The sequence below is a fragment of the Bos javanicus genome, chromosome 2, assembly GCF_032452875.1.
Source record: "Bos javanicus breed banteng chromosome 2, ARS-OSU_banteng_1.0, whole genome shotgun sequence".
NCBI classification, from domain to species: domain Eukaryota; kingdom Metazoa; phylum Chordata; class Mammalia; order Artiodactyla; family Bovidae; genus Bos; species Bos javanicus.
The window spans coordinates 83,318,523-83,331,909 of record NC_083869.1 but is presented as its reverse complement, the minus strand read 5'-3'; the positions used below and the strand labels follow the sequence as shown (position 1 = coordinate 83,331,909).

The following is a 13,387-nucleotide window of genomic DNA, read 5'->3' as shown; positions in this document are numbered from 1 at the left end:
CTGTTCAATTTCAGCTTCTTCAGAGTCAGTATTTGGGGCATAGAGTTGGATAACTGGATGTTGAATGGTTTGCTTTGGAAAGGAGACAAGATCATTCTGTTATTTTGGGGGTTACATACAAGTACTGCATTTTGGACTCTTTTGTTGGCTATGAGGGCTAATCCATTTCTTTTAAGAGATCCTTCACAGTAGTAGATGTAATGGTCATCCTAATTAAATATGCCCATTCTCATCCATTTTAGTTCACTGATTACTAATATGTCACAGAGAAGGCAATGGCAACCCACTCCAGTACTCTTGCCTGGAAAATCCTATGGACAGAGGAGCCTGGTAGGCTGCAGTCCATGGGGTCACTAGGAGTCGGACACGACTGAGTGACTTCACTTTCACTTTTCACTTTCATGCATTGGAGAAGGAAATGGAAACCCACTCCAGTGTTCTTGCCTGGAGAATCCCAGGGATGGGGAAGCCTGGTGGGCTGCCACCTATGGGGTTGCACAGAGTTGGACATGACTGAAGCGACTTAGCAGCAGCAGCAGCGAGATGTCAATATTCAATCTTGCCATCTCCTGCTTGACCACATCCAATTTACCTTGATTCATGGACCTAATATTCCAGAAATAGCAGGAAAGGGGAGAAAATGGAGGGGATGGCAGGAAAGGGGGAAAACAAAGATACCTCAAAAGGCAAAGACCAAATCCCTTACATATAACCTTGTCCTTATACTATGACATTTTGAAGAAATTATAACTAGTGTATAAGCTTAGACTTTTGGTAAATGATTGCCTATATTTTTTATCTTTCTATTTAAAATGTATCCTGTAATTAACCTCCTCAAAACTTCTTCTAAGAATGCCAAGAACACATATATTAGTTGTCTCAATATTAAATGAAGCTTTCCAAACGTTATTTTGAGTCCTTAGGGGCCATGTATGTGTGCATGCCAAGTCACTTCAGTTGTGTCTGACTCTGCAACCCTAGGATCATAGCCTGCCGGGCTCCTCTGTCTGTGGGATTCTTCAGGCAAGAATACTGGAGTGAGTTGCCATGCCCTCCTCTAGTGGTACTTCCTGTCCCAGAGATCAAGCCTGCTGCTCTTACATCTCCTGCACTGGCAGGCAAGTTCTTTATGCCAATACCACCTGGAAGCCCCTTAAAGGCTATACCCTAAAAATAATAGCCCCAAATTTCTCATCTGTCATTATTTGATAAATCTGCCTTTCAAAATGTTGGTAGTCAGAATTAAGTGATAAATAATGTTCAAATTAAAATGCTTAAAGTAAATAATTATTTGTTTTCTGCTAGCTGAGTTTTAACTTTTTCCTTTCTTTAAAAAAATAACCCCTGGATAAGTTCAAGTTACTTTGGGGCTATAAGAGCAAGACACAGGCTAAGCAATTTAATAAAAGCAATGCAAAAGAAAACAAAAAGAGAGTGAGTCAACTGTCTTTATTAAAAAAAAATGAGGGTTCAGGATGGGGAACACGGGTATACCTGTGGCGGATTCATTTCGATATTTGGCAAAACTAAAACAATATTGTAAAGTTTAAAAATAAAATCAAATTTAAAAACAAACAAACAAACAAACAAAAATAAAAAGAAAAAAACTGCAATCTTGCCTAGTGAAAAAAAGACTTAAATTCTTTAAAACAATCAGGGGATAAAGCTCCCCCTTCTCTGGTAAAAGACTTAGTATTAAATATCATTGCTTTTTTCTTTTTTTTCTTCAAAAACTTTATTCCAATTTTAGGGCTTAAAAAAGTGTATGTTAAAATTTCAAAAGATAATTGAAAAGCATCAAAACTTATTATGCAGTTGAACAAGTAGGCAGAGCACCAAAATAATGTGTCTTTCCTTGAAGATGGTATTTAAACTCAGTAAATTGTTCATTGTTTTATCTTAAATTTATTTTACAGATGATCATACTGTTATTTGAAGTGCTGAGAAACATTCTCAGGCCTACAAAATTATTACAAGCTGCAACCATTTTTTTGTACTCAGCTTTTATTTTTTTGTATTCAACTTTTTTTTTTTTTTTGTATTCAGCTCAGTTCAATTCAGTTGCTCAGTCGTGTCCAACTCTTTGCGACCCTGTGAATCACAGCACACCAGGCCTACCTGTCCATCACCAACTCCCGGAGTTCATTCAGACTCACGTCCATCGAGTCAGTGATGCCATCCAGCCATCTCATCCTCTGTCGTCCCCTTCTCCTCCTGCCCCCAATCCCTCCCAGCATCAGAGTCTTTTCCGATGAGTCAACTCTTCGCATGAGGTGGCCAAAGTCCTGGAGTTTCAGCTTTAGCATCATTCCTTTCAAAGAAATCCCAGGGCTGATCTCCTTCAGAATGGACTGGTTGGATCTCCTTACAGCCCAAGGGACTCTCAAGAGTCTTCTCCAACACCGCAGTTTCAAAAGCATCAATTCTTCGGTGCTCAGCCTTCTTCACAGTCCAACTCTCACATCCATAAATGACCACAGGAAAAACCATAGCCTTGACTAGACAGTCCTTTGTTGGCAAAGTAATGTCTCTGTTTTTGAATATGCTATCTAGGTTGGTCATAACTTTCCTTTCAAGGAGTAAGCATCTTTTAATTTCATGGCTGCAGTCACCATCTGCAGTGATTTTGGAGCCCCCCAAAATAAATTCTGACACTGTTTCCACAGTTTCCCCATCTATTTCCCATGAAGTGATGGGACCAGATGCCATGATCTTCGTTTTCTGAATGTTGAGCTTTAAGCCAACTTTTTCACTCTCCACTTTCACTTTCATCAAGGGGCTTTTTAATTCCTCCTCACTTTCTGCCATAAGGGTGGTGTCATCTGCATATCTGAGGTTATTGATATTTCTCCTGACAATCTTGTTCCAGCTTGTGTTTCTTCCAGCCCAGCATTTCTCATGATGTACTCTGCATATAAGTTAAATAAACAGGGTGACAATATACAGCCTTGATGTGCTCCTTTTCCTATTTGGAACCAGTCTGTTGTTCCATGTCCAGTTCTAACTGTTGCTTCCTGACCTACTTACAGATTTCTTAAGAGGCAGGTCAGGTGGTCTGGTATTCCCATCTCTTGAAGAAATTTCCACAGTTTATTGTGATCCACACAGTCAAAGGCTTTGGCATAGTCAATAAAGCAAAAATAGGTGTTTTTTTTTTAACTCTCTTGCTTTTTCCATGATCCAGCAGATGTTGGCAATTAATCTCTGGTTCCTCTGCCTTTTTTAAAACCAGCTTGAACATCAGGAAGTTCACTGTTCACATATTGCTGAAGCCTGGCTTGGAGAATTTTGAGCATTACTTTACTAGCATGTGAGATGAGTGCAATTGTGTGGTAGTTTGAGCATTCTTTGGCATTGCCTTTCTTTGGGAGTGGAATGAAAACTGAACTTTTCCAGTCCTGTGGCCACTGCTGAGTTTTCCAAATTTGCTGGCATATTGAGTCCAGCACTTTCACAGCATCATCTTTCAGGATTTGAAATAGCTCAACTGGAATTCCATCTCCTCCAGTAGCTTTGTTTGTAGTGATGCTTTCTAAGGCCCACTTGACTTCACATTCCAGGATGTCTGGCTCTAGATGAGTGATCACACCGTTGTGATTATCTGGGTTGTGAAGATCCTTTCTGTACTTTTCTTCTGTGTGTTCTTGCCACCTCTTCTTAATATCTTCTGCTTCTGTTAGGCCCATACCATTTCTGTCCTTTATCGAGCCCATCTTTGCATGAAATGTTCCCTTGGTATCTCTAATTTTCTTTAAGAGATCTCTAGTCTTTCCCATTCTGTTGTTTTCCTCTATTTTTTGCATTGATCGCTGAGGAAGGCTTTCTTATCTCTTCTTGCTATTCTTTGGAACTCTGCATTCAGGTGCGTATATCTTTCCTTTTCTCCTTTGCTTTTTGCTTCTCTTCTTTTCACAGCTATTTGTAAAGCCTCCCCGGACAGCCATTTTGCTTTTTTGCATTTCTTTTCCATGGGGATAGTCTTGATCCCTGTCTCCTGTACAATATCACAAACCTCATTCCATAGTTCATCAGGCACTCTATCTATCAGATCTAGGCCCTTAAATCTATTTCTCACTTCCACTGTATAATCATAAGGAATTTGATTTAGGTCATACCTGAATGGCCTAGTGGTTTTCCCTACTTCTTTCAATTTAAGAAATTTCAATTCAGTTCAAGAAACACTTCGAGTAATAGGCAAATTTGGCCTTGGGATACAGAATGAAGCAGGACAAAGACTAATAGAGTTTTGCCAAGAAAATGCACTGGTCATAACAAACACCTTCTTCCAACAACACAAGAGAAGACTCTACACATTGACATCACCATATGGTCAACACTGAAATAAGATTGATTATATTCTTTGCAGCAAAAGATGGAGAAGCTCTATACAGTCAACAAAAACAAGACCAGGAGCTGACTGTGGCTCAGATCATGAACTCCTTATTTTTTTGTATTAAGTCTATTTAATTGTAGAACTTATATAATAACAATTTCATACTGTCTTTCTGAATGTGATTCAACAGCATGTACTTAGAACTGCAGTAGCAGGCATAGAAAAGAAGAAATGGATGAGTGCAAATGGCATAAAAATGGACTAGTCAACATCTATTATTAATTGAGTTGAAGGGAGCATTAGATGATATGTCCATGAAAATTTCAAAATTTTCCAAATTGGGTAAATAGAAGAAAAGTAGTGACTAATGACAGAAGTAGTGAAATCTGAAAGAAAATTTGTGAAAAAATAATTATGAGTTTGTTTTCACTTATATTGAGTTTAGAATGACAGTGGTTCTCCAGGTCACAACAGATGGCCCTTCAACTGAAGATACAGTGCAGCTTATTTGTGGGTTTTCTCTATAAATTAAGGCTATGATATTTAATGAGCTATCTGATAATATGCTGTGTTTTCACAGAGAGTATCTGCAGTTAGAGGAGGAGAGCAGAAGTGAATAAAACTTTCAGTCATTCCGTATCTGTCCTCACCTGCTAACACAGCCAGTTTTTCCCTTTGCTGGCACTTTGTCCTCTTTACCATGAAACTTCAGTACCTTTTATGAAAAGGAAACTTTCTTCAAAACCAGTAACTTCATCCCTGACTTCTACTTGAATATAGTTATATAAATCATCATATGTTTCCCCCCAAATCACTGGATAACTGTCATCTTCAACCTTTGTGTTATAAAGAACTGCCATACATCTGCTACCCTTACATTAAAAGCAGCTCTTGGGTTAAATTTTCTCATCCCATCTTTTATGTCTTTGTTAGTTCAAATTTTTCTGTAATGTAGATTTGGTGCATGTTTCATCAGAGAGTATCCAATTTTAGTAAATTCATTTAGTGTGAAAAGGTTACTATTTTATACTCAGTCATCTATGAAATGTAATTATTCTGGCTATGTACCCCACCAAAAGCAAAATTGCCAGTTAGTGTGATAAACCATGGTATGATCTTAGAACAGAGAAGATAAAATCAAATGAAGCCTATTTTCACAGAAACATCTCAAGGACAACTTTTGATGTCTCAATGCATACAACCTCAGTCATCTGTATTGATTTTCTCCTTTAACTGATTTATTCAATCATCTGTATTTTGAAATAGTATCTAATGTATACTATCCTGTAAATAATTATTTTCTGGTTAAAAAAACAATAACATGATGCTCATGACTTTCTCTGTGGTGTAAGCATAGGGAATATGAAGATGCAATACATTGCAACTCTATAAAGTGGATTTGTGACTTCTCTGTGAAATGATGTGCTTTGTGAAGCACTTTTCTGGAGTGATGTTATGGATGGAGACACACACACACACACACACATATATATATATATATATATACACAATTGTGTGATGCTGACCTAAAACCTACAATTCTGGCGTCCACACATTAGTTTTATGATTATTTTCATCACTTGGAGTATAACTAGAGGAAACTAATATATACCATGTTTATTTTTCCTGAACATCAATTGTCAGAATTTGCTTTTGATTCTGCAAGGACTCCTAAGGAAAGACCTACTAGCAGATGCCCAAGAGCATATCTTGGTTAACTTATGATCACAGTCCCATCTGATGAAAATAGAAAATCTTATGTCAAAATCTATATTAAAATACTAAGTTCTAAAATAGGTTCTCACAGAGGAAAAAAGAAATGAATTTTATTAGCTAATTCCTTTTTATCTCCTGTAACTCACTGTTCAGTGTTCATCCTCTGGATGCTAACACCCATACAATTTTAAGCCACATCATTCAGCCATTTTTGGTAGCTTCTAGGAGAGCTAGAATCCACTTGACAACAGTAGTGGCTTCTACAACACAAGTCATGACAACAGAGCAGTCAGCGAGAAGGGAAAAACCAGTAGCACCCTGCCTACCTTGAGCTCACTCTTATGTAACCTGCGCAGTCTAGCAGTGCATTCGTGTACATACCAAGCATATCTTTTAGAATTTCATGTTTCACAAGTGACCAGGAAGTCTGTGGAATTTTGTTAAGAGGTGGGTGGTATACAGCATGAGATCAGGCACTATTGGTTTTTCCATGATTATGGGAGTAGCTGTCGTACTGTGTTCTACAAGCAAGGCAAGCACTGCAGCAAGGCTGGCACTTCATGACCGTGATGTTGAAACTCTGTTTCTCCAAAGAAATAGAAATCTTCTCATTGTCATCTATAAGAGTGTGGTTAATATCGTGTTCCTGCGCTCAGTTGTTTCAGTTGTATTTAACTGTTTGTGACCCCATAGACCGTAGCCCTATAGACCCCTCTGACCATGGAATTTTCCTGGGGAGAATACTGGAGTGGGTTACCATGCCTTCCTCCAGGGGATCTTCCTGAACCAAGGATTGAAACTGCATCTCCGGCATTGCAGGTGGATTCTTTAATACTGAACCAGGGATATCAGCAAAAAATTAGAACTCTTTGGCCAATTGATGTACTTAGTTGCTCAGTCATGTCCAGCTCTTTTGGACCTCATGGACTGTAGCCCACCAGGCTCCTCTGTCCATGGGGATTTTCCAAGGAATAATACTGGAGTGGATTGCCATGCTCTTCTCCAGGGAATCTTCCCAACTAGGGATCAAACCCAGGTCTCCCACATTGCAGGTGGATTCTTTACCATCTGAGCCATCAAGGGAGTCCAAGTGAATCTAAAGAAGTGTACACATTGAGTTCAACTTTGGTAATATGAAGGGTGAATGGGAAGACTTGCACAAAACTTGTGTGAAAGGAGAGTCAAAATTTAGGAAATCACATCACACATATATATTTTGTAGGTAAGACTTCACTTAATGTGGACAGGTGACTGGAAAGGGAAAGAAAATTTCCTATAATTTCTTTGTTTGAACAACTACATAACATAAATTGCTGAGACCAAGACGGTGGGAAATATGAACAACTTTTCTTAAGCAAAATGTGTTTGAGATTCTTGTGGTATTTATAGTGGAATAATAAGGACAAAAGTGGAGTGGTATTTTGAAGTGAAATTTAACAAAGAAGTGTTTTATATCATATTGTATTTGTTTTGCTAAAGGCTATGGAGTTACAATATAAATAGTCTGAATGCTGTTGGGAAGTTGAGTAATGAGCTCTGAGAAGAGAGGCAGTAAGGCATGACTCCAGGCTCACTTCTAAAGAAAGCTTGAGTCTGAAAGCCAGATTTAGGCTTTATTGGTCATGTGCACAGTATTCTTGCCTGGCAAATCCCATGGACAGAGCAGCCTGCTAGGCTGAAGTCCATGGGGTCGCAAAGGTCAGACACGACTGAGCGACTTCACTTTCACTTTCCACTTTCATGCATTGGAGAGGGAAATGGAAACCCACTCCAGTGTTCTTGCCTGGAGAATCCCAGGGACGGTGGAGCCTGGTGGGCTGCCGTCTATGGGGTTGCACAGAGTCGGACACGACTGAAGCAACTTAGCAGAAGCAGCAGCAGCACATAAATAGGTAGTTTAACTTGTCTAAGCTCCAAGGGAAAGCCAGATTTAAGACAGAACAAAAGGAGTGTATTCTGGTAAGAGATTGAAGATGTAAATGATTTTATTGATGACAGAGGGTGGGTGTACTTTAGGAGCAGATAAAGGTGTGGATTAAGATCAAAAAAGATGAATATGAGCCATTTTGGATTTTAAGAGATGAAAAACAGTCTAGAAAACCTGCCTAGGGGTATAAACAAATATAGGACCTGTCATTTAAAAAAATAGGGTAAACATCATAATGAGATTAATGATGATGGCTTCAAGGCATAGTGTCAGTGAGGTTGTGTGTGTCCTGGTAATAAAGGGGATTGATGAGGCTATTGCCTTGAGCTTTCCAAAATCAGTGGCACTCCCTGTTTCAATCTCTTTGACTTTAAAGCTCATAATTTGGATCCACTATGTAATAATCTATATTTTTTCATTGGTGGTTTTGATCACTTAGGGACTTGGGGTAAGTTTTTGCTGTTTTTCTTACTCCTCCCGCATGACTTTTTTTTTTGGTGGGGGGGGGGGATATGAAAGTTTATTACTATTGTGCTTTCATCATCAAAACTTATGATCTTGGTCTTTCCTTCCTACCTTTGTATAAGCCTGAAAGAGAGCCTTTGGCTACTTCAACAATCTTAAAGGGGACTCTAGGAATGTTACCAAGAGCATGGCCATTGTGACCAAATCCAGCAACCAAAGCTTCATCTTTCCTCAATAAAATTCAAACAACCATCATTGGGTACAAAGCCTGTGATTTTTTTTTTTTTTTTTGCCATTCTTAACTGAAGCCTGATACACTTTTTGGTGGCAGAATTTGGCTCTTTGACTTCAACCCCTACTTTTTAAGCACAATTTCTTTGGCATGAGAAGTGCCTCCAAAATGTTGTCCTTCAGGGCTGTGCCAAAATGGGCTTTCTAGAGCTGTTTATCATGCCATTTGTGGTCTCCCTGGTAGCTATGGACTTCCCTGGCAGTATGACTGGCAGTATGACCGTATGACATTTGTGCATCCTGCTGGCACCATGGGCCTGAGTGCAAGAGAGAAACAACAGAGGAGGGACCACAAGCCACCACCCCCTCTTGATTTTTTAAGGTGACTTTACTATGGGAGAGAGAGATATATATATATATATACACGTATATATTTGATGGTATAATGATAAATGCAGTGTTGTTTTATTAACATCTTGGCCAGCTCCTGGTGGCTCTTCAAGTTGGAGTTTTATACTGAACTGTGTGACTTGGGCCCAACTGAATGTCTTGCTGCTGCTGCTGCTGCTGCTAAGTCGCTTCAGTCATGTCTGACTCTGTGTGACCCCATGGATGGCAGCCTACCAGGCTTCTCCGTCCCCGGGATTCTCCAGGCAAGAACACTGGAGTGGGTTGCCATTTCCTTCTCCAATGCATGAAAGTGGAAAGTGAAAATGAAGTCACTCAGTCATGTCCGACTCTTAGCGACCCCATGGACTGCAGCCTACCAGGCTCCTCCATCCATGGGATTTTCCAGGCAAGAGTACTGGAGTGGGGTGCCATTGCCTTCTCCGACTGAATGTCTTTGTCAACAGCAGAAACATGAAGAACAGAGAACATCTGTGTTCTAATCTGCAAGCACTGTAACCCCACCTAACACTAAACATAAATTAATGGAGGTTTAGGGTTCCAAAAAATGAGGAGCTTGGGAGGGGTATGAGCTGACAGTTTGAGTTGTAGGCAGGAGTGTTCCCTATGAATGGGAAGAAACAGAAATGTTGAGAGAATGGAATGAAAGTTGCAACACCCCTATATCATCCATTCTTGTGGTTTCAGCAAGCATTGATATATTAACATCATCAAATCTAGATATCCAATGCTGCATTACTCCTGAGATTAAAATCACTATATGCAAGTATCCACAAGGACACTGTCATGTAGGTGTATAAAGGGGCTTTCATACTGTGTCCAAAATGCAATATACCATCTTTCTACCAAGCTGATATTCCTCCAATCATAACCATTTCGTCAAATGACAGCACTAATCAACTATTTCTTCAAGCCACAAGCAAACAATCTACCTCTCCCTCCAAATCACCACATATGAACAATTACAAAAGCTTCAGGTGACATTTCATGGGTATATTGTGATTCTTTTTTTGCACTAATTTCCAATTTTACTTCTACTATTAATCCATTCTTCACAGAATTCTAATTGATATATCCCTTATTTTTTTATTTTTTATTACTTATATTCATTTTATTTAACTGCTGATTCCATTTTTCACCTAGTTGTGAAGGTAATTTTCTTAAAACACCCAATCTAAGTTCATCATTTCTGTTTTTCAGTTCCCTCATTGACTTTCGATTGTTTTTATAATCAATTACAAAAGCATTATTATTGCTTAGATAACCTTTCATTGTTTGACTTCTGCTTACATTTCCTCAATCATAAATTATTTATTCAGTCAACTAAGAATTGTGTACCCATTATATGTCAGAGACTATATTAAGTCTTTTGGACACATAGTGAAAAATACAGACAAAAGATTTCTGCTGTTTTATCAGTTCAGTTCAGTTCAGTCGCTCAGTCGTGTCTGACTCTTTGTGACCCCATGGACTGCAGCATGCCAGGCTTCCCTGTCCATCACCAACACCTGGAGCTTGCTCAAACTCATGTCCATTGAGTTGGTGATGCCATCCAACCATCTCATTCTCTGTCATCCCCTTCTCCTCCTGCTTTCAATCTTTCCTAGCATAAGGGTCTTTTCCAATGAGTCAGTTTTTCACATCAGGTGGCCAAAGTATTGGAGTTTCAGCTTCAGCATCAGTCCTTCCAATGAACATTCAGGACTGATTTCCTTTAGGATTGACGGGTTTGATGTCCTTCCAGTCCAAGGGACTCTCAAGAGTTCTTCTCCAATACCACAGTTCAAAAGCATCAATTCTTTGGTGCTCAGCTTTCGTTATAGTCCAACTCTCACATCCATACATGACTACTGAAAAAACCAAAGCTTTGACTAGAGAGATGGATTTTTGTTGGCAAAGTAATGTCTCTGCTTTTTGATATGCTGTCTAGGTTCGTCATAGTTTTTCTTCCAAGGAGCAAGCATCTTTTAATTTCATGGCTGCAGTCACCATCTGTAGTGATTTTGGAGCCCAAGAAAATAAAGTCTGTCACTGTTTCCATTGTTTCCCCATCTATTTGCCATGAAGTGATGGGATCGCTGGCCATCATCTTCATTTTTTGAATGTCAAGTTTTAAACGAACTTTTTCACTCTCCTCTTTCACTTTCATCAAGAGGCTCTTTAGTTCTCCTTCTCTTTCTGCCATATGGGTGGTGTCATCTGAACATCTGAGGCTATGGCTATTTCTCCCGGCAATCTTGCTTCACAATTTAACTACCAAATAAGTGCTTCCAAATTTGTCTTTTATATGTCTACTCTGAAAACAAGTGATATGACTTAATATAAATAGTCCTGTCTTCATATTCAATAAAACATTTTTTAAAAATCAAGAAAAAAGTATATAATTATGAATTTCAAAATAATCTTTATTCACATTTAAAATATCTTTTTGCTTTCTCAATTCTTCTTTAACCCTATTGTTTACTTCACATTAATTTTTGGGAAATAGAAGTTATAGTAAGGGAAATTAAATAAAGGTTGTCAGTTCAACTAAGCAATTGGCTACTGAGATAATTGTCCATGTTATATACCTCTCTATCTTCTTCTAGAAATACATAATTAATGATTTAATTAATGTGATAAAAATACCTAGCTTCATAAAATGAATGTTATAAGATGAAAACCATTATGTCCCTCCCTAAACTGCAATAATACATTAAAGCAAGCTTCTTATCAGTATTATGATTTAAATACACACAAAAAATGGAGTCACCATTTTCTGAAACTATAGATTATTTTGAGCTTTGCAGCAATGATTTTTTGCCAATGTATTCATTATAGCTTTGATGAAATGAATATCCTACTTTGGAGACATCCTGCAAGGCTTCAAAATACCTTTATATCTTTCTGCAATTAAGTTGATAGTGTAAAACACAATTTATGGCATGAAATGAATGTAAAGCAGAATTGTAGTTGTTGGTCATACTGATCTGATTTTAGTACTGCCTTATACATCACTGCTTGATTTTGAAAAACTGAGTGAATTAAAATATTCTCATTAATAATTAGTATTTTGAGTTAAATATTTAATTTTATATGAGACAGGATTTAATTGATTATCTCTTTATCTTGTGCTGTATCCTTGTATCCTTCTACTTTACATTTTCAGGAGATCAGTAAATAAGCTCTTAAATCCCTTAACAACTTCAGGTTATGATATACAATTTAAGTTTATTTCTCACTGGTCAAAAATATAATTAAATGTGTGTCTGAGTCTCCTTTTGATATTAAATTGTATATTCCATTTTTAGTTAACTGCATGTTTTTATGTCAAGTGAAGTACATGAACTATGGTGTTGGAGAAGACTCCTGAGAGTCCCTTGGACTGCAGAGAGATCCAACCAATCCATCCTAAAGGAGATCAGTCCTGGGTGTTCTTTGGAAGGACTGAAGCTAAAGCTGAAACTCCAGTACTTTGGCCACCTCATGCGAAGAGTTGACTCATTGGAAAAGACTGTGATGCTGGGAGGGATTGGGGGCAGGAGGAGAAGGGGACGACAGAGGATGAGATGGCTGGATGGCATCACCAACGCGATGGATATGAGTTTGAGTGAACTCCGGGAGCTGGTGATGGACAGGGAGGCCTGGCATGCTGCGATTCATGGGGTCACAAAGAGTTGGACATGACTGAGCGACTGAACTGAACTGAATTGAACTATATGACTTTTAGAATAAAATTAGATTATAGCACTTGTGGTCAAGCACCCAAAATATGCTAGATTAATTATTTTTTATTATTTCCTTTGAACTCTGCTTCAAAATCATGTAATTGATACAAAGAGATCAATAATAGGTACTATTTTTAATTGCATTATGTTGGGTAATAGATGAAAGTCAAGAGGTGAGCAAGCTAAAATATTCCTTAAGTATAGTAAAAACTTCTCTGTACTCTTACGTTGGTGCAAATATAATTGTGGTTTTGGACTGTGAATTTTAAAACATAACTAGACTCAAACAGATCTTTATTAATCATAATAGGAACTATTACAGTCAACACATTTTTGCCAGTGAGAAATAAATTTGTTTATTCCTGTAACATAAAAAGTTAAGCTTCAAATTCAACGAACTCTTGGAAAGTACTTTCTGCATCCTGCTTTCCAGTAGAATGAGAAACTACACTTCAAAATGATGGGCTTTTTTTTTTTTTTTTAGTCAGCTCATGAGGCACCCACTTATTGAGGTTTTTCACTTTTCCAAGTTGCTTCAAATGCTGAAAACCCATAGAATGGTCGAGATTCAGTTCTTCAGCAACTTTTCATGTAGCTGTA

The 13,387-nt window shown here is 38.2% G+C and overlaps 1 pseudogene; it reads right to left on the bottom strand.

Moving 5' to 3' along the window:
* Positions 1–8,479: 8,479 nt before the first annotated feature.
* LOC133256153 (small ribosomal subunit protein uS12-like) lies at positions 8,480–8,963 on the bottom strand (annotated as a pseudogene).
* Between the last annotated feature and the right edge of the window lie 4,424 nt (positions 8,964–13,387).